This window comes from Euprymna scolopes, chromosome 12 (assembly GCF_053919585.1).
Source record: "Euprymna scolopes isolate OS-2025 chromosome 12, ASM5391958v1, whole genome shotgun sequence".
In the NCBI taxonomy this organism is placed as follows: domain Eukaryota; kingdom Metazoa; phylum Mollusca; class Cephalopoda; order Sepiida; family Sepiolidae; genus Euprymna; species Euprymna scolopes.
The window spans coordinates 55,264,650-55,288,302 of NC_136493.1; the positions used below are offsets into that span (position 1 = coordinate 55,264,650).

General features: G+C 31.4%; 1 protein-coding gene across 3 annotated transcripts in view; it reads right to left on the reverse strand.

Moving 5' to 3' along the window:
• LOC145291287 (serine/threonine-protein kinase OSR1-like) overlaps positions 1-23,653 on the reverse strand; it is a 195,728-nt gene that overhangs the window by 96,066 nt on the left and 76,009 nt on the right. The window lies entirely within an intron of this gene.

Below are 23,653 nucleotides of genomic sequence, written 5' to 3' on the forward strand. Positions count from 1 at the left end.
AATTAAATTCCAATAGATTTCTACATGTTTTATCCATCATAATTTTTCCAGTAGTATACATTGTAATGAGATTTACTGTTTCCACTTAAAATAGTGTTTTTTTGTGGTTTTTTTTTACAAACAGAATATTCACAATGAGCCTTGTTTAACTGGGTATGCATTTATTCACATTAAGTCTGTGTTACAGAATTAAATTCAGACAATTATATATAAGATTACTTATACTTTTCTGGCTATTGTATGCTATATACAGTAAAAACATATGCACATAATTTTTTACATTTGCAGCTGAAAAAAAAAAAAAAATGGCTTCCATATGAAAAATATTCCAAGCTAGGTTTATTGTATTTATAAAGTTTACAATGTGTACTGATTTTGTGACAGTTTTTCATCTATATTTCTTTTGCATCAATGCTTATCAATTTTCTTTCAGTTTCCTTCCCCTACTTCAGAAGAAAGCAATCATTTTAATTTCAAACATTTCAAATTCGTACACATTAAATAATGGTCATTTCTTTCTAACAAAAAGAAATTCTAAATACTTCATTCATTATGATAACACTTCATCAAACCAGGAACTTGTTCTACCTAACTTATTTTGTTCAATTTTGTAACCATGCTTATCAATATTTATTCCTTAAAGGACTGATCTGGTGTTACTTCAATTTTCATTCAGTTTACTACTAATTATTACATTAAGTATTCACAACAATTTGTGAGTTTGGTTTTTTTGTTTTGTTACAACCAAGACATTTTTTAAATCTGTTATAGTTTCATTTTATTCAATAGTGGGTTTAATACTTGAATTACAAACAATCGTTACTTTTTAAGCAATTACTTTTTCAGAAAATGTTGTTCTATTTTTTATATTTTCTATCCTGATGAATTTTTAGTAATAACCACTAACACATTCTATCCTGTGTACATATATATATATATATATATATATATTTTTTTTTTTTTTTTTGGGGGGGGGGTCTTCAACATTGCTGTAATTTTATTCAAACATCTACTGATTTTGTATTATCTGAATTATTCGGACTATTGTTCTTATCTTCAGTGTTAATTTTAATAACTTTTTGATCAATGTAACCTCAGATGTGCTTACAGTTATATCTCATAGGATTAGCAAATCTCTCGATGGAGGCAACCTTTCTAGGGCAATTGCTCTTGACATATCTAAGGCCTTTGATAGGGTATGGCATAAAGGTTTACTTCATAAGATCTCTAGCTATGGTATTGCTGGAAATGTCTTCTCAATTATTAAATCATTTCTTTCTGATAGGTTCATAAGAGTAGTAGTTGAGGGGCAAAAATCAGAAGCTCACGGTATCAATGCCGGTGTCCCTCAAGGGTCCATCCTGGGCCCAACTCTTTTCCTGATCTACATTAATGATCTTCCAAATCACATCCTTACATCATTTGTAGACATTTATGCTGACGACACTACCATTTATGGTAGCACATCTAAGACAGTAAACGACCAAGTTCTCTCCAATTCTCTCTCCTCTGATCTTGAACATGTAGTACAATGGGGTAAGGAGTGGCTGGTTACTTTTAATGCATCTAAAACCAAGCTTCTCTCTTTACATCATCAACATTCTGATCCACATCTGGCATCAATTGAAATGAATGGCTCTCGTCTTCAGGAGGCCTCTAGTTTTAACAAGCTTCTTGGCTTGACCATTACTCCTGATCTTAAATGGAACACGTACATCAAATCTGTTGCCAAGGCCGCTGGAAAAATGGTGGGATCTTTCTATCGATCCGGTAGATATCTCACTGCTGATGCTATTCTCTATCTATATAAGAGCCAGGTACGTCCAAGGATGGAATACTGTTGCCACATCTGGGCAGGAGCTGCTAGAAAGGACTTGGCCTGCCTTGATAGAGTTCAAAATAGACTTCGTAGCCTCGTAGGAGATGTCCTTTTCTCTTCCTTGCAACCTCTATCTCACAGAAGAAATGTTGCGAGTTTGTCTCTGATGTATCGTTATTTTCATGGAAAGTGTTCGACTGAGCTTCAATCTTTGGTCCCCCCTCGCCAAACTTTCACAAGAAACACTCGTCTAGCTGTAAACACTATCAATAATTCCCCCCACTCTTTATCTGTGCCTAAACCTAAACGTAGATTCCATGAACAAAGCTTCTTTCTTAGAACTGCACGCCTGTGGAATTGTCTTCCGTTTTCCTGCTTTCCGGCTGACTACAATATGGTTGTCTTCAAGTCTAACGTAAATAAGTTCTTGATGAGCCGTTCCATATAAGTTATCAAATTTACCAAATTTTCATTACTAATGATTACTATATTGTCCAATTTCTACTGTACACTCTTTAACCCTTATCCTTGAGTTGCCTCTTGGCCTTGATAATGTGGTGATGCCTTTGTAAAAAAAAAAAAAAAAAAAAAACCTCCAACCTACTTCAAGTATACCTTGTTGAATTCAGGAATCTGCATGAAATTTCAAACAGAACCCTATATTTAACCCAAAAGGTAGTATATTCTAGTTCTATCTGTATTTTTGAGTGTAGTCTGCCCTGAGGATTGAACCAACATCCTCCAGAAGCATGTAACTTACAACTGAATTTTGCAAACTACTTTATGAACTGTGCTGCGGGTCCGTAAGGATAATTCTAGTATGAAATTGGAAACCTTAAACTCTACTGTTTCCTTCAGCTTTCCACAATAAATTTCTTTTTTATTTATTTATTTTTTTTTTTTACAAAGAGTCCCCACTTATCAAAGCCTGGAGGTCACTCGAGGATAAGGGTTAATGAGTGTACAGTAGTCAATGAAAAAATAAATTTGGTAAATTGCATTACTTAAGGGGATGGCTTATCAAGAACTTGTTCATGTTGGACTTGAAGACAACCATATTGTAGTCAGTTAGAAAGCAAGAAAACAGAACAGTGCTCCACAGGCGTGCAGTTCTAAGAAAGAAGCTTTGTTCATGGAATCTACGTTTTGATTTAGGCATAGATAAAGAATGGTGGAAATTATTGATAGTGGTTTCAGCTAGACAAGTGTTTTTCGTGAAAATCAGGCCGGGGGTACCATAGATTAGAGCTCAGACAAGCAACTCCTTTCTTCTGTAATGGAGACAAGAAATCTTGTTGATTTCGTTTTTCATTCAGTTTCCCCCGATTCCTATTTTGTATAATAAGTCATTATTGTAATCAAATCATAAAAGAGGTTATCCCAAAATATTGGAAACTTAGTACAATTGATAATTGTTACAAAAAATAGTACATAGGAGTAATTACAGAAGCTTTAGGTCAGCGTCTGAAAGTGATTCAGAGAATAATTGAGCTGCAAATAAGAACTCAGATTAGCATAAATGAAATGCAGTTTGTTTTATGCTTGGGTAAAGTGGCACTAGTGCTTTATTTATCCTTAAATAGATGCAAGAGAAGTACCTTGATAAGATGAGTAACCTGTATCTTGTCTTTGCAGATTTAGAGAAATCTTTTGAGAAAGTACCAAGAAAGATTGTCTAATGGCTTTGTATAAACTAAGGAGAAACAAGCGTTTTTTTTTTTTTACTTGGGAGTCACCATTTATCAAGGCCTTGATGGCCATTCAAGAGTAAAGGTTAATGAATGTAAGATGGTAGTGTAGTAATCGTTAACTGTGTAAATTGGGTAGAATGTGATTATTTATGGGGACAGCTCAACAAAACCTGTTTACATTAGATTTGAAGGCTAATATGTTGTATTCAACTGAGAAGCAGGTTAGCAAAACAGTGTTCCACAGGCGAGCAGTTTTGGGAAATAAATTTTCTTCATTGAATCTGCATTTACATTTAGGCAGAGAGAGAGAGTGAGGAAAATTGTATACAGTGGTTGTAGCTAGTCAAGTGTTTTTGTGAAAGTTTGGCAAGGGGTTACAATAGATTGGAGTTCAGTCAAGCATGTGCCATGAAAATAACAATAGACCAGAGACAGGCTTGCAATGTCTCTTCTGTGGAAAACAGGTTACAAAGAAGAGAAAAAGGCATCACTTACTAGGTTTCAAAGCTAGTTTTGAACTCTATCAAGGCTGGATACGGTGCGCTGAGCAGTTCCTGTCCAGATGTAGCAACAGTACTTCATTTTAGGGAATACCTGCCTCTTATACAGACAGAGGATTGCATCGGCAATGAGATACCTAGTGGGTGGGTAGAGTAATCCAATCATTTTTCCTGCGACCTTGGCAACAGATTGATTTATTTGATGTATGTGTTCCATTTCAGATCAGGAGTGAAAGTTAGTCTCAGAAGCTTGTCAAGACATGGAGCTTCCCATTCACTTCTATTGGGGTGTGATGGAAGTTAGAGTGATTATGATGAAAGGAGAGAAGCTTGGTTTTCGATGCATTAAAATTAACCAGCCACCTTTTTCCCTCCATTGCACATGTTCTCAAGATCAAAAGAGAGAGAATCAGAAAGATCTTGGTCATTGCTGGCCTTTGAAGTGTTGTCAGAGACTGTGGTGTCATCTGCATAAATATCTACGAATGATCTAAGAATGTGATTTGGGAGATCAGTGATGAAAATCAGGAAGAGAGTTGGACCCAGGGTGAAACCTTGAGGGATGTCAGCGTTAATACTACGAGTCTTTGATTTCTGTCCATCAGCAACTACTCTTATAAGCCTATCAGAGAGAAAGGATTTAATGACTGAGAGGATATTCTCAGCTATAGTAGAACCCCCAGATACAGTGGCCCTAGGATACGTTTTTGTTTTTTTTTGTTTTTTTCAGGTTACGATGCAAAATGTTTTTCCGGACCCTGGTTATGATATTTGTGCTGCTTTGTGGTGTTATCTTATTTGATTATATACATGTGTATTATATACTGTACTGTATTTTGTTACTAATTTTTAATATGTACTGTATAAAATTTTGCTTAGGCCCCCGTCATACAGCAATTTCACTTTAAGATTAATTAATACGATTAATGCTGTATCCTGGGGTTCTACTGTATTCTGTAGCTGTCGATCTTGTGAAGTAGAACCATTATGCCATACTTTATCAAAAGCTTTTGATATGTCAAGAGCTATTGCTCTAGAAATGAAGCCCTTATTGAGAGATTCACAAGTGGTTTGTGAAGGCTGTTCATAAAAGGCATAAAAATATTCAAAGTCGTGTTAGAATTTAGTGACAGCTTCATTGTTAGAGTAAGAGCACATTAGGATGCTGTGATGAATTTACTGCACTTGAACGAAATGAAAATACCTCAACCCATTCAACTAGCAGCAAAATCTCACCTTTCATTGTAGAGCCCCCTTGAATGTCGGAAGATTTTCTACCCTTTCTTCTTATGTCAAATCGCTTGCCTTTGAAATTCCCTTCTTGCTTCTCTGAATGTACTAACATGCAGAAATTTCAATGAAATGTTAACTCTTCACTTGCATTGACTCCCCAACTATAAATCTGGCTTCAATCACGGTAATCTCTCGTACTTCAATGACAATATACTTTGTTTGGTGCGAACAAAAAAGACAACTTGATTGCAAATACAATTAACCTGGTTCATAATATTTTTCATAGGGAAGCCATCTTTTTTTTTCAGCAGCAAATATAAATTACAGATGGAAGCCATTTCTGTTATCAGCAACACACTTTGCTAATAATAGTAATTAGAAATACCTAATTTTTTCTTTTATTGTTAAAAAGTAATTGTCAAAAAAATTGTATATTCTGATGCAATATGATGCGCCCACAAATAGGTAACATCTTCAAAATGTTCATATTGATTCAAGTTATGCAATAGATCAGGGCTCTATATTGCAAGTGAAATAGTCACATTTGCAAGTGATTTTTCAAAGTGGCGACTAGAAATAACGAAACGCTTATCTTTTGGCGATTGTATTTCTTTCACCAACAATCTTCCAAAGCTCACTAAGTGAAAAATATCTTTTCAACTTTTTTTTTTTTTCATAAAACGAACAAAGTTAAATTATTTAAACAATAAAAGTTTAATAAAACAATATACTCTTTTTTAACAAAGGCTTTTAAAAAAAATATCTGAAGAAACTAGAATGTTTATACCTTCAAGTATCAACATAAAATTTGTATATTTAGAATTACACTTATTGAAAAAAAAAAAATACACAGAAAAATCTTTGTGATGTACATACTCGCCACAGAACTAAGATGTCATATTCTAAAAATCATGCGTGTTTGGCTAGTAAATGAAAATATTTAGTTGTCAAAGGTCAACTAAAGATAAGTTTGTCTGTAGAGCCCTGTAGATCCATTAAAAATACCTTCTATTTTAATCGATTTTCTTTTAGAAAAATATATAACTACTCATTTTTCACTTAAATGAAGGCATTTCTACTATTTTTTGCTTTCTGAAATGGAAAGACACTTATTTTAAATTTAGTTTTCTTAACTTTTACTTATCTATATATATAAAAGCGAAAATGTATGCATGTATGTATGCTTTTCCTCGATGTCCACAAAAGGCTTCTTTCAGAGAAGCTCTTGCTCGGTTCACAACTTCTTAAAACTTTTTATATCATCTATAAATTGTAATATCTCAGAGTTACCCATGGAGCTCGCCTGTCTATTTAATTTTATTGACTTTCAAACGTTAATTATTCGACATTTCCCGCATCGGCACGCGTTACATTCGGTTTTCGGTATAAAAAAAAGCGAAACTCGACTCTAATCACCGGCCGAAAGCCAGTTGTCTCAAGAGAGCTAAGTAACGTTTGTTCAATGTCGACTTTGTCATATCAGACTGTAGCTTTCATTTCACTCCTCCTAATAAACAGGGAGCGGGTTTTTAAAAACAAACAAACCAATTTATTCACCTCATTCAAAACTGTCCCGCACAAAATGCTTACTGCTGAATACCTATCGCTGTCACGTCAATCAAAAACGCGCACCTGTTTTTTTTTTTTTTTTTTTTAACACTTTGCTATTTTCCAACTGCGCGTTGTGAAGGCTTCGTTTTTTTTTCACGGGCACCTAGTTTTTTTTCATATTTTCGGGATTTTTTCACATACCCCGAAAAACACCCGGGCAACACCGGGTACCCCTCGCTAGTGTAATATAAAGGACCTATTCATACAAATACAAATTTTGCTTCTTATAAATTACTTTTTGAAACTAAAATATATTCCTTTCTTAGCAACACTATCTGATAATGCTACTTATTTCAGAAATTAAAAAAACCCCAAACAAATGAATACACCAGACTCTGAATGTTTTCTCTATAAGTAATAACCACATAGCTGACAAAAATCAAAGGAACTAACTCTTTCTGCTTATTCATCTTTCTTGGAATTACTATTAAAATATACCAAAATTATAATGCATTTTCATAAATTTAAGTAAATAATAAAAACTGATAGTTTTCAATTTTCATATCAAGAATATGGCCAATTGAAAAGGAAGGAAATTATTTTTTTGTTTTTTCATCTCTATTAGAATTAAATTCCAAACAAGCAAAAATATATTTTGACAAATCTAATAACAATTAAAAAATTTAACATTGAATAAATTATTCATTTTTCTCTGAGACCCACTATGATCAATATGTCTTCACCTAGGTAACATTAGACTGAATTTAAGAGTTAATGAATCTTAAAAGTATCTTATAAGATTTATATAAAAATAAATGAAAATAAAAATTATGAAGTACAAAAACTCATGGCCAATGGTAGATAAATAGAGTTTTACAACTTTGTTAACAAAGATAAGTTTTTCTTTTTTTTTACAATCTAGGTAATACTACCCAGACTTACCCTCTTACTATCTATAAAATAAAGTCTACATTAGGTTTAATAATCTAGAGTGAAGCTGAGTTGAAACAGCTAGTAATTTGATATTTTATTTATTATTAATTATTATTATTATGATTTTTAGATTTTTAAAAAAATTTGTTTAAATTTTATTATTATTATTTATGGGGTATTTTTTATTATTATTACTGTTGTTGTTTTTATCATTTTTATTATCTATATATCTATAAAAATGAAAATGTGTGTGTGTGGGTGTACATTTTTCTACCAAACAACTGTCAATTTTCAGTTTACAGACTCGAGATTTGACATAAAGTGTATTGAGATTTGGGAAAATCTTTTTAAGCGGTTTTCGGACAGAAATTTGGCTGTGAAGAGGTCAAAGTTCAACAATTTGAGCTTTGAAGACTCTACCAAACCCCTCTGCCAATTTTGGGTCTAAACACTTGAAATTTTAAATGGACATGGATCAAACTTCTTAATTTGATTTGAGCCCAAAACAATAAATATTAAGGGGTCAAAGTTTTTAAAAAGTTTGACCTCTGCGGTTTCTACCAAATTACTCAGCCAATTTCTAGCCTAAAATTTGAAATTTTACATAAAGGGTGTTTAGAGATACGGCAAACTTATTAATCCGTTTGGTTCGAAAATTTGAGCTGGCAAGGGGTCGAAGTTCAAAATATTTGACCTTTGCGGTGTCTAGCAAACTACTCAACCAATTTTGGGTCTAAACATTTGAAATTGATACATAATGAGCAATGCAGCAAGCATTTTAATCAGTTTTGGGGTGAAAATTTGGCTGCTATAAAGGTCAAAATTGAAAGAGTTGACCTTTGCAAATTCTACCAAATTTCTCCGCCAATTTTGGGTCTAAACACTTGAAATTTTAGATGTAGGTAACTTGGACATGGGTAAAACTTTTTACTTTGATTTGAGACCAAAATAATAAATGTTAAGGGGTCAAAATTGGGGTCAAAGTTAAAAAAATTACTTCTGCGGTCTCTACGAAATTACTCAGACAATTTTTGGTCTAAACATTTGAAATCTTACATAATGTGTATTCACACATAGTGCAAGTTATGAACAGTATTTAGGGTCCGAGCAAAGCCGGGCTGAACTACTAGTAATTATTATTTACTCACTGGTAGTAGTCACACATGCCACCATAAAAAATTTCTCTTTGGTAATAACTTGTTATTCTCCATAGTCTGAGTAACAACAAGTCTCACCAGTTTTTCCCAGTACTCTCCACCTACTTTGATAACCTTTGCAAATGAATTTGTTATCGCAATAGCCGCGTACCATTGATTTCCATTGGCAGTGATTTTTAATCTTCACTGAACTTTGAGTGACAATAAACTTTATTATTATTTGTAGTTGTAGTGGCAGAAGTAGTAGTGGTAGTACAGCACAGGCTCCTTCAGTCTTTGGCAGACTATGGATACCCACAAAGGGGTGCCTGCGCATGAAATTTTTTTCTTTTTTTGTGGCAGGAGGTGCACAATCTCCAACCACACCTCTCCTGGGTTGACATTATTAAATACCAGTGGCAAGTGAAGGGTATATATAGAACGACTGGAAACAAATGCTGAGATAAACGGAGAGCACATACAACACCTAGAATTCCCAAATGGTCACTCATCCGGTACTAACCAAGCTCAACGTTGCTTAACTTCGGTGATCTGACAGGAACTGGTGTATCAACGTGATTATGCTGTAGTAGTCGTAGTTCATTATGAACATAGTGGATTCTATTAATTCTTTAATTCATTTTTGTCACCAGTAAATTAAAGTAAATTCAAATTTCCAACTCAGATGTATTTTAACCTGTTGTGTTTCATCATTGACGATTTACTTGGTAACTGACAGGATTGTATCATTAAGCATTTAACTTGTTTTCATATGTATTTGTTGACAACTGACATAGACACACATACACATATATATATATATATATATATATTCTTGATAAGCTTATTTTTTCCCTTATTCTTGTATTATTTTATCATTTATCTTGCATTTTTTATTTTATTTTGTTAAAAAGTTTTTATAGAGGTAATTTTTAAATATGATGGTTTTGTGATTTTTCTAATTCTATCTTATTTTATTCTTATTATCAGTAGTTTTTCATGTATATTTTTATTAATACATGTTATTGTTTTTACTTGCACCCTTTCCCTTCTCTTTCCATCTTTTCTTTCCTTCAATTTTGTTTTTTCTTGATTCTTTTTTTCTTTTTTTTATTTTGATACAAACCTTAATCCGACTTCTTTTTTTTTCTCCATCTTCTTTACATATATTAAAGACCATTATCTTTTTTATCATTAATGACTGATGATGTGACCTGATAATTTTTTTTTTGTGATTGCTGAATCCCTGAATAATTTTCATTACGAACTAAGCTTTTGTATGAACAATATCGCCTGAAGAGGTCTCTAGTTACTTGTAACTGACTGACCAAAACATGCTTATGAATACACATTCATACATATTAATGCTTTGTAAAACAAATAAAATATATACACACACATTATATATATGTATAAGACAGTTCACATAAAGCATACATTTATATTTGTCTGATAACAAATAGGTAATTTAAACTGAGAGGAAATAGAATTCATTTAATAACGATGACCATAACCTCCATTTTTATCACCAGTATTCCTGACTATTCATAAACTTGTCCCAACATTTTACGTAAGCGTAATCCATACAAACCAGGTCAGAGTAAATTGAGATTCTACTATACAATCTTAGAATAATGAATGTTATATCTATAAAATACTGGTATACCATGGAAAAAAAGAAGTTAGAAATAATCTGTGTAAATGATGCTGGGCCAGTTGAGTGGTTGAGGTCACAGCAGTGTTAAACACATCATATACAATGAATATTTTACAATAGGCAAAGTAGTGGAAATGAAGGAAGAAGTAGAAACGAAGGAATAGAAATGAAGGAATAGAAATGAAGGAATAGAAATGAAGGAATAGAAACAAAGGAATATAAATGAAGGAGTAGATATGAAGAAAGGAGTAGCAATTAATAAGTTAATAAAGTTCATCACAAAATGAAAAAAAACAAACATTTTCCTTACAAAGACTTTGCATTTACATTTTCTTCATGTTCTTTATGGACTCTGAATAGGTATCATTTTTGCATTAAATAACCCCAGAAGGGTTGATATAAAACAGAATCCAATCAAAGTTCTGTCCTAGCTATTGGGTCACATTTCTATCCTAGCGATAAGTATTCACCTTCTTACCCCCAACATAAACAGTCAAGCTTCAACTGAAATAATGAAATAGATAAAGGCTCAAACCTTGGAATGACAACTACTTTAGAAATGTCTGTGGAGGGATTGGCTTCATCAGGTTATACTTGCCCTAGATACACCATGAATAGCCAGGGAAAAAGTCGGTCCAAATAAACATGAATGTGGAAATGAAAATTCAGCTATGAAGAAAGCCACCTTGGTGTTCCTATGATCAACAAATTACAATATGCATGCATTGTAACACTAACTGAACCGATTGACATTTACCAGAGATTGTTAATTTAGTAAAAATAAAAGTAAAAGAACATTAGGAATCGTTTCGCAGTAGTTAATTACGGCCTCTTTTGTTTTACAAATGCTTCAAGTTCTTCAAATATTTATTCAACTAGCTTACCTGTGTCCTAATATTGCCTGGGAAAGTAGATTAATTCCAGAAATTCCATGTTCAATCTTAAACTATTGAATTATGGGCTGTTTATGATTGTCCAGCACAAATACAGATTCCAGTCTTAATGTAAAATTCTCAAAGATTTTGTGCAGTATAAGAATTGTGTTTTGTCATCATCCCAATTTTTTCGGTACAATTAGTTAGAGGGGAAAACATTTGGTAAGTTTAGGTTGTTAAGCAGTTAAAACTATTGTCCCAGTAGATACCTTTCTCAACAGGTCCTGCGCCTTTACAGAAATAAAAGTTATTCATACAAAGCTCTTTGATACATTATAGTTCAGGTTTTACCTTCTGGTGACAATATGTACAGACATTGTAAGGGAGCCTGCCCTTAATTTCACATGTTCATGATTGGAATTTATCTAAATCTGTATTTATTTACTTGCTTTAATCTATTTTACTCCTCCCCGAAAAAGGTAATTTACTTGTATGGAAACTGAAATTAGCTTCAGCTTACTATTTTATTGTAAAAAAATATCCCTAAAAAAACAATACTCGCCCCCACCCCCTAAAAAAAAAAGAAATTTGAAAAAAGAAAATTTTTTTTAACTCATAAAAAGACTTGTAACTCCAAATTTTCTTAATTTGTGCAATCATTTATATTGACTTAGATATACAAGAAATCCATTCATAAACAATCAGCCATTATATATAATTTCAGAGAAACATTTCATGCTTCACCTAAAAACAATATATTGACAAGCAATTGGTTCAGCTCATTTTGAGAACATACATTTTTATTATACACAAACTATTCATGAAGCGGCTTCATCAGTGTATAAATTTCAATAGTCAGACTGAAAAATTAAAATGCATCTGATATTCATTTAATTTATACATATTTCTTTCTCACTGAAATTTCAAATGGAAATCTTACTTAATTCTCTTCTTTTTTTTTTTTTTTTCATTTTATTTTTTCTATACAAAAGTTCCTGGTGTATTATACTCATCAAAACCGTTTTTCTTTTTTGTTTAAAATGTTCATATTTGATTGATAAAAATAAAATATTTCAAAGTGTACACATATAGAACTATAATCAACTACAATTATTTGCATCAAAACAGTTTTGTAATTTCTTCTTTTTGTTCATTTTTACTACTTTTTTTTTCTTCTCTTTTTCCTAAGGACACCAAATTTACAACATAGCTGTCAATCAATCTCTACTTCTGATATCTTTTCTATCATAAAAATTTATATTCTCAAAATGAGTAGAAACAACTATCAAAGTATTTTTTAGGTGAAGAAGAGTGTTTTTGTAAATGGTTAAGAGCTCTAGTCATATAGTACACTATTGAGTTACTACATAAAATTTTGTATTAACTGAAAGAAATTTATAATATATATCATTAGTTATCATTCCAAAACCAGAAGCATTTCATTCACACTCATAGTATTTTATTTAGACTTTTATGTAGTATGTAGTACATGTGTTTCATTTAATAGTGGAAGTCCACCAAGCAACTAATCAGAGATGTTCCTCAGAAAAATAGTTGGAGAGTGTTTTTTTTTTTATTTCTTAGAATATAAAAGGATATGGTGAAAAGAAAATATTGATGAAAGGAAACAGAAACATTTTAAAGTTTACAAAGTCATAAGAATAAAAGAAAACTTTTACTTATTGCGGTGTTTATAGGCAACTTTCAAAAAAAAAAAAAAAAAAAAATCAGTTGCAAGTTCACGAGGAGACATTATTTTATGGCACCATATTTGATTTTTCAGATTTCAGTCATATTTCTAAAGTTTTTGTATTTAGGTCCAAATTAAAAGCAAGAAGTTATGCACACACTCTAGGTCGTATTATTCATAAAATATTAATAATAAAAAACTGTAGCCTATCAAAAGTTGTTAACATATTTTATAAAACTAAAATTACCTACATAGCATAATTAACTACATAATACACATTTTTTTCTTTCATAAATAAATGTTTGCATTAAATTGATGTTGTCTTTAATTCTTATCCTATTAATATTATTAAAATATTTATTATTTAATTAATTAGCACTAAACAAAGCATTATTAATTTAATATGAATGATTATGGTAAATAATTTATCCTATTAAAATGACAAAATAAGCTAAATAATTCCATTTTTTTCTGGAATTATCCCTCTTACATTTAGATTTTTATTTCTAAACAATTATATACGATATGCAATTAACCGGTTCCAAAATTTGAATTATTTGTACATCTTTTACCCAAATCCTCCAATTAAATATAAAATTGCATTCAATAGAAAAATTAATTCAACATTCGAAATCAAGGAAAGTATAATTATTAATGCATATAATTTCACCACACTAATCCACTCTTAATGCAAAAACATTGTATATTTTACTAACATAATCGCTATGTCAAACATTACTCTTAATATTTAAGTTTATTTTTATTATTTATTTTTTAAAATTTATTTCATTTATTTATCTATTCATTTATGTATATATATTTTATTACACCATTTCTTTTAATTCCAAAGCCTAAAGCTAATGATCAAATCCGAAATATTTGTAAAATCTCCAAACCTAAAAACACCTGTAAAACCCCAAAATATCCTAAGATACCTTAAAACATTCCAAACCATAAAAAAAACCCTAAAGACTTAAGAACCTATAAAAATTTATAAAACTGCAGTGACCAATAAGTAAATACATATGTAGGTATGAATATTAAACCAAATTTTTTCTTTTATATTTAGCTCAAAATCTAAAAATCTCTACATCAGGTGTTTTGTATCGAACTGGGGAACCGTTTGTTAGGAGTCTCGAACCCAACCCTTTATTATTATTACGGGGGTACCGTGTTCGGACTCCAGCTAGGCTTTGGGACATAGTTGCTGATTCTCTGTTTTGAATGTTACTTTTTCACTGCCTTCGTTCAGGATTGAACTCAGCACCTTTGGGTAACTGTAAACTTTGATACAACGTCTAGGACCACTCGGCAGAGTGACAGCAGTATAATAATTCTGCCAGCAGACAAAGGCAATGCTACTGTGGTGATGGACATGTCGGAGTACTCTGAAAAAATGGCAGGCTTAATCGCAGATGGTAGCTACGGTAAAATAAAGAAGGACCCAACTTTGAAAACCGAAAGAAAGCTGTTACAATTACTTACCACTGCTTACAACATCGAGCAGAGACAACCATTACATACCACCAAGAAATGGTCAGGTTAAAGAATACCCTCCGTCGTAACAACTATCCCGATAGCATACTATCCACCAGACGTGTTAATAGTATAAGAGAGGAGAATGAAACCCAAAAACCTCTAACGGTCTGCCTATCATACATATGAGGCATCTCCGAAAAGATTCAGAGAATATGTGCCCCCTACATCAGGTTGGTATTCAAAAGCGAGTCAACACTCAGACGACACCTGGTACAAGTGAAGCCCCGCATGGAGGAGAACATGACCAAAAACTGCATATACTCCATCCCATGCAGTTGCAGAAAGGTTTACAAGGGTGAAACACCGAAAAGCGGTAACTAAAGGGGAGACGGAAAAATCAGGTATAGCCAACCATGTCTGGATGGAGAGGGGGGACCATGGGATGAAATAAAAATAATAAACAGAGAGACCCACTGTGTAAGTGAGAAAACTTAAAGAAACAGCTCACATGCTCGGACATAACAACCTACTGAGCAAACCAAGCATAGAGCTGAATGCAATTTGGACACCTCTGATAGAGAGAGAAAACCTTGAATAACAACATAGGTTTAACATTAACAAAAACCAACTAAGAATTGTCCTAGTGACATATGGCCGAGTGGTCCTAGACGTTGTATCAAAGTTTACAGTTACAAAGGTGCTGAGTTCAATCCTGAACGAAGGCAGTGAAAAAGTAACATTCAAAACAGAGAATCAGCAACTATGTCCCAAAGCCTAGCTGGAGTCCGAACACGGTACCCCCGTAATAATAATAAAGGGTTGGATTCGAGACTCCTAACAAACGGTTTCCCAGTTCGATACAAAACACCTGACGAAGGCCGGAGGGCAAAATGGCCGAAACGTGATAATAACAACCAAGATGAGGAAGTCAGTCCGACAATCTCAATCAATTACACTGAGCTTCATAAACTAAAGGTTTTGAAAAAAAAAATCATATTTCCACAGAAATAAATATATATATATATATATATATATATTTCTGTGGAAATATTTTTTTTTCAAAACCTTTAGTTTATATATATATATATATATATATATAGAGAGAGAGAGAGAGAGAGAGAGAGAGAGAGGGAGGTTATTCATTTTTGTTTTTGCAATACTTGTTTTTAAATGAATTATACAAAAGTGCTTTTTTACCTAAATGCGAGTAGGGAATAATTTTCCCTTTGACCAATTTGGTAGCCTCAAATAGGGAGCAGCATATGTATTATTTTTAAAATATAATTATCCACTGACACATGTTTTGTCGTCTATGACTGATGAGTCGTAGATGACGAAACACGTGTCAGCAGATAACTATATTTAAAAAAAATATATATATATATATATATATATATATATATATATATATATATATAGTAATAAGAGCAAAATTCGCAAGAAAAGATTATTAAAAACTTTTCAAATTCAAAAGTACAGAAATATAAATATAGAAGTATATATTTATAGAACAACCAACCACCTTATCCAGATTTAAAATGCTCAATATCAGTGATAGAGCCTAATATTTCACCTTTATTTTGTATTCCTTGTTTTGAATAGAATATTGTAAATTTAATTCTACAATATCTTGATTTCAACTTTTATTTGATCAGAGTGACTGTATGAAATAACTGGGGGTGAAAAAATTTGTAAGAAATGGGGATCACTTGTCAAGTTAATGGCAAATAACAATTAAAATTAACCTTTTTAAAATTTAACTCAATCCAAAAACTAAGGAATATTTTAAGATGTATTTCGTGTGATAAAAATATATATAGGAAAAAGGTCATAGAGAAACAAACGTTGAGTTTTAGTACAATAATAAACGTGTCTATCCTATTTAGCAATGATACAAATGTATTCAATTGCTGTCTGTCCTAACGTAGTTTCTACATTAATATACAATCTGTTTTAATGAGAACACTTTTTAACACTTTTATGATGGCGTGATAATTCTAATGTGGGGATGATTAATCGGAACATACAGAAAAAAGGTCTTCAAAGAAACATGGTTAATTCAAATTTAGTATGATAATAGATAAATAATAAAAAAGAAATATAAATACAAGTTTTATTTCAAAATTGGTTAAAGCCACACAAGAAATGCTAATTATGACAGTTTCTCATATTAAAGCAATATTTAAACATTTCTTTTGATCTGCTCCTCCGGCTATTCTATCAACCTAGTAACCGAATTATTTGAAGCTCATGTTTAGATGATGACTGAATCACATTTACAATAATTATTCTGTTTGATCAACATTATTTCTGGTGTTGAATGGACAATGCTAAATCCAGACACTGGTCATGTTAAACAGTCACAAGGTGACAGAAATTAGGTTAATTTCCATTGAGTTTATTCAAGGTTACGAAAGATGAAGTGAGCAGAAATACAGGTTTGAAATCCATTGGTCGCACCTCCCCCTCCTCCTCTTTCCATTCGTGAGACAATTTACAAGATTGTGACTTGGATGATCTGCATTAGAAACTCATTGACAAAATTACTTTTTTTTTTCTTTTTTTTTTTTTTTACTAGATAAGTCATCACTTATCAGGGCCAAAAGCCACTAAAGGATAAGAGCTAATGACATGGAATGATTGTCAGTTGAAAGATGAATAACCGGATTGAGAATGATTAATGGAATGGACTAAGTCAATTACATCAATTAAGTCATCACTTATCAAGGCTAAAAGCTACTCTGGGATAAGAGTTAATGAGACAGACCGATTATCTGTTAAGAGATGAAGAACTTTATGAGCAGATTGAAATGGACAAAGTTCGATTACTTATGGGAACTGTTCATGAAGGGAATCTGTTGACACTGGATTTGAAGACATGTTGTAATCTGCAGTGAAGCAGTCCCATGGTAATGTACTCTACAGATGGAAAACCTTTGCAAAAAAAGCTTTTTGTGGATATTCTGTCTGATATTACACACACAAAGAAATACTTTCTTTTTTTTAATGTTGTGGTAAAAAGACAAATTCTTGTGAATGTCTTACAACGAGGAACCAGAGATCGGAGCTCAGTCGAGCACTTTTTATGGAAACGACAAAGAAGAGCTTCTTTGATAACAAAAAAAAAAAGAAAAGGGACCTATAAGGAATAGAAGACATCATTCTCCACTAGATTTCAAAGCCAATTTTTAATAGGATAAAAAGATTCTGAACATATGAGGTTCTAAATGTGAGTATTGAACTTCTATCAATTGCAAATAAACATGAAATAAAATTACATGAAATCATTTAGAAAAATAGGATCTACATGCTTATACAGGAGAGACTAAAAAAAAAACAAAAAAAAAAAAAGGATCTACATGCTTATACAGGAGAGACTAAAAAAAAAACAACAAAAAAAATAGGATCTACATGCTTATACAGGAGAGACTAAAAAAAAACCAAAAAAAAAATAGGATCTACATGCTTATACAGGAGAGACTAAAAAAAAAAAGCCATCCATGGAACTGTTAATAAAATCCAACATATCCAATTATATATTGTGTAAATGAACTTCAGACTATGCCTGACTTGTCCAAGTTTCAATCATGAATGTGCAACAGTCTTTGTTTTATCACTATTTAATGATATGCTGAGAAACTTTGGTGATTGTCTCATGAGTATGAGGTGTGATGTTGAATGGGTTTCACATTCACTGGATTTTAACCATTCCAGATTTTTATCCATAGAATTATTTTAAAGATAATATCGATCAAAACAATCGTCACACAATTCATGAACTTAAGACGGTCATTCCATCCCAAACGAGAAGAGAGCCAAGAGAGGAGCATATCCGAGTTAGTGACAATTTTGTGTATTATATAAAGGCATGCTTATCATTGAATCAAATGACTTTTGGACATTTATGGCTGAAACTTAGTGAACAAATCAGGCATGGATTTAAGTTTATACCAAATATGAATCGTGAATTTTATAAATAATACCATGAGTGGCATGATTTGAAAAAGGGGGAACATGTACGAAGATGTCATTGCTAACTTCAAGATGAAGGCTGGTCATCATTGCCCTCAAATTAAGAGCTTGATAGTTGTATGATTCCAAGAATTATTACCATCACGGTACAAAAGCTGACAACAATGTTACTGATCTGACCCATTTGCTGAGTCTGAAGTCACTGTTGACCAATAGAAAAGCCTTTCCATTAGCTTTAGTATTCAGTTTGCTAGTTTCCAGATTCCCAGACTATGGCTTATTATTCTGAAAGGCATTACCATGCTATGCATCCAAAAAGGCCATTAGTTTGCAGAGGAAACATTTCACCAAGAAAACCAATCAGCCAAAACCTGACTTAAGTCGCATCGGCATCTTCAGGCAGTTTATGGTCAGACGATAACTTCAAAATGCTGAAAGCGAAACTTGTATACAAGAAGATAAGATTTACGTTAAGTTTAATTAAATGAAAGAAATGTTTTTATTTTTTTCACAAAAAACATTAAAATTTTTTTCAACAAGTGTTTCAAAGAAATGTTTTTTGTTTTTTTTTAGATAAAACCATGACAACTATGAATGAACATCAAATGTTTTTTTTTCTTTTCTGGAAAGTTAAGTTTCTTTTACAATAAAAATTTCAATAAAATAAGTGTTTTGTTTTGTTTTTGTTTTCTAACAGAAACAATTACTTTTTTTATAGAAACAGCTATGATTAAAAATCAATTTTTTTTTCTTCTATTAATTGCAGTTAACAGTCTGCTGATTAACACATTCTGCTTTTCTGGCAGCTTATGGTAAACTGCCAACTGATGCAGATGCGACCGTGGGTCAGGTTCTGGATCAGTACCAAAAATGAATTACATTTTACCAATAGCAGAATGAGACTGATCTGACAATATTAAATTAGTATTGTGACAATATTTTAAAAGATGTAATACAGAAAGTAACTGCAAATTATTTTGTAAATATATTCGTCTCACACCTGTTTTACATGCTATCATATATAGGACATACAAAGTATATTTACTTGAGCATTAAAAAAATAAGTGACATTTTATAGAATTATCTTTTTCCATGAAGGTTTCCTATCACTTTGTTTAGTATATTTTCCTATAAATAAATTTAATATTTTAAATTCTAACATGTTGGTTATTTGTGATTCCTTTATTATGTGCTTGTATATGGTCATGCCTGCTTCCTTATAATTTGCTTTGTTTAGTGTTTCCAATTCCTTTTTAGTGAAAATTTCCACAAATATCATCTTGATGTATTATGAGAATTTTTTCTTTCCATTAAATTTTTTTTAATCATTTGAAAATATTGTTCCAAGTCTTTATGTTAAACCATATTAAAACATTTGGATTTATTAATTACAAGCACAAGCATGCGGAAGTTTATGCAGCCTATTAGTTTAATCACACACACACACACACACACACACACACACACAGCAACCTTGTTTTTTAAAGTGTAAATACATGTGTACTGCACTGTTGGTGTGTTTAATAGAAGGTTTCTCTTTTGTATGTATGTAATCGGAACCAGCCATATTGTAGTGCAAGTGACCATTTGGTTTTGAGGCTGATACAGTTAATCTAGAATGTAGGAATGCTTATATTTCAGCCAATCGGAAGCCAGTGTATACATACAGGGAGACATCATTATTTCTGTAGATGAAAAGTTGTAAGAGTATGTGATGTGTAGCAAATCAGTACCCAGTTAATGTCAGCATAGGCACAGGAAAGTAAGAAATAGAATAAATTCATGTTATGAAGGATGGGGTCGTAAGAGGACTTATGGATTGCGGGTGAAATTGCAACTACTTCCCCTGTAGGCTATGATCATGATGTCGCTCCTAGGAATAAATGTAATGTTTTAATATTATGAATTATTCTATCTAAAATGTTGTTCTATAGTTAAATAAGGTAAAGGCTAATAGGATAAAAATAATAAATTTATATGTGCCATCTGTTGTTGTAAAGCTACGGTATTTTGGTCCAGAGGAGAAAAACTGTGCCTCATTATATATAGGGATTTTTTAAATGCTTCAAATTAAAAGGTGCTTTTTACATCTTTAAACAACTAATTGTTTTTTTTCTTTTCATCAAACTTTTCTCTAGATTTAGACTTCATTTTCACCTGTTTTATTATACAATATGCTTCATAACAAACGTAATAGAAAACTACTTGTTGTTTTCATTATTCTTTATTACAAGTTCACAAAAAGTAATATTTCCTTTTTTTATTAACTTTTAAAATGTACTATTACTATTATGTTTATTTTTTATTATCATTATTATATTGTGTCTGATCATAATTACACTTTGGCATTAAACATCTTATTTATAAATTTAATATTTTTGAATGTTGTGTATTTAGGCAGCATATTTTCATTTAAGCAAACACTGTTAAAAAACAACAAATCTGTTTAATTATATCTTTTTTTATTTTACAATTTTTCACAAAATCTTTTTTGCGTGTTGAAATAAAAAAAATTTGAGGAATCAAAAACATTCATGGTACATACGTTTTTTTTCGGTTTTAACACAAAAAAAGATAATTTGAAAAATCAAAGAATAAAATGGTATAATTAAGAAGATTTGTTATTTTTAATAATGCTTACTTGAATATATGTAAAATGTAATAGCACACACACATTAGTCATCTACAGAGAGACAAGACTATATGCAGAGATTCAAAACCTGATTATCAGACAGCACTCTTGATATTTTACTTCGATATTATTATGCTTACGCCAGTAACAAAGGATATGTTCGTGCTTTATGCTTCATACATGTCATTACTAACTAATCTATTCTATTTCAGATGGTGTAGTGTTTTACACTAAGTAGAAACCATTATTTCCTCAACTCTTGTTGATCAACCAAAATAGTTAAAAAGAAACATAAACAATACACATTTCCAGTATCGTAAAGTCTGTCAATGATTTGGTAAGTTTAGATCATGTTTAGAATAGCACATGTGTGTAACTATACTAATTAGAGGACTCACAGTTATGTTAAGCATCCTCCTAAAGTTGTAATGGGAACTGAGAAAATATGTTTCCATTAACATTCTCCTATATATCTCATTATCATGCTCAAAATTATCGTTGATATTTTACAGTTACTGTAATAGCATAGAATACGAGTATGGTAGAACAGAAACCCCATTATCTACTTATACAATTTCTAATTAACTTCATTTTTACACACACACGTTTTTCCATACAGAACACCACAGCTTACACACATCATGAAAGCCACATAGGAACTCATAGAATTAAAATTTAACGGTTAGAAAGACTAGACGAGTGTGAAATTGTTTTTAATAAATATTGTTATTTATCAAAAATAAAATGGAAATATTTTTTTCAAATTTTTGGAATAATAAAGTATTCATCTTCAGGAAAATCTTGTTTTATTTTTTTTTTCTTCTTTTTCTTCCTCTTATATGCCATGTCTTTCACACTCGTCTGGTCTTTCTAACTGTGAAATCTTAAATTATTATAGAGTGTTTCAAACAGTGAATTCCTTTTCCAAAGAATTAAGTTTCTCCCTTTTGTGGCTCTTCAATAGAACACATAACCTAAAACAAGGCAAAACTTGAATCTACGGTTTTCAAAATGCATGAGGAGTGCAGTGTTATACCTAATTGTGGGGAAACAATTATATAATATCTTATATATATATATATATATATATATATATATATATATATATAGTAGGGAAACCCAACATTGCCCAGTATTGAATGAGGATCAAAAAAAATGTTCCACCCTCCCATACTTTTATTGTCATTGAAATCTGTGAAATTGTCAATTTTTCAATAAAATTGATTGATTTCCTACTCTAGTTGGGGACCCACTACGGTGTACTGGAAGGAAACTTCACATACCTTCTCACAGTGACTTAGTCCACAATACATTGTAGTCTACATTGCACTGTAGAGAACATATTGTTGATTTTATTAAAAAAATTTTATACAATGGCTTGAATTTAAGTTTAAAATATAAAAGTCAAGTATCATGGCTTAATTGTGCTCTAAATGGAAACATTCATTTTGAATCAAAAACCTACTGTTGATTTTATATGTTAGGCCCTCCTGGTTGTGGAGTGATAAAACTTTTCAAATTCACTCGTGATATTAAGCTGTATAAGGTGTTAACTTTATTCAAAATTGGACTTCCTTGTTTAATTAGATTTTTTGATTACCAATACTAATCAGAGACATTCCCATACAAAATCTATCTAACACTCCCCGACACATCAATTACATTTATGTGAAATTAAAAAAAAAAAAAAAAAAAAAAAATCGGCCAAGCCATTTTGAAGTCCATAGGGAACAACACACACATATGCACACATACAAACAAACACAAAGTGCCTTTTATATAAATGTAGAGACAGAGATAACCATTACAAAGATAAATGTTATCTTTATATTAGAATTTATTGTGATAACAGAAACCTTAATATACAATATATTTAGCAATATATAGAGCAATTAAGAAACAAGAAAAATTAATGATGTAAATAAAAATTGAGTATATTATAATATTTATTCATCAAAAATTCAAACAAGGAATTATTATAAAGAAAAATCCTTAACCCATGGATTTTCAAAGATAGAACCTTTTCATCAAAGGATAAACTCTAGTTAAAAAAAAAAAAACTTTTTTGTGAACGAAAACACATTTTAATAGAATTAAATAGAATAAAAGAGTCGAAGTAAAAATCAAATAATTAATAAATCGATAAAGTTGTACTTGAATAAAATAGAGAGGATAATATATAACAAATAGTTACCCAATGAGTTGCACATAATATAATAGATAACATATACTCTAGGTTACGTGTGGTCTCGAATAGGTTATCTAAAAATCAAGGTGCCTTCAAGAAGTTTCCAGACTTTTTTTCATGTGGGCACTGTATTGATAATTTACGCATAAAACTTAATTTTGGGACACCTTGTGTGCGTGTATATATATCACTTGCGACCTGTTCGGACATTATATATAAATGAATGCATACATAAACAAGAATAATAATAAAAAATGACTACGTTGGCAGAACAGTTATTGTGGATATTTGAACAAA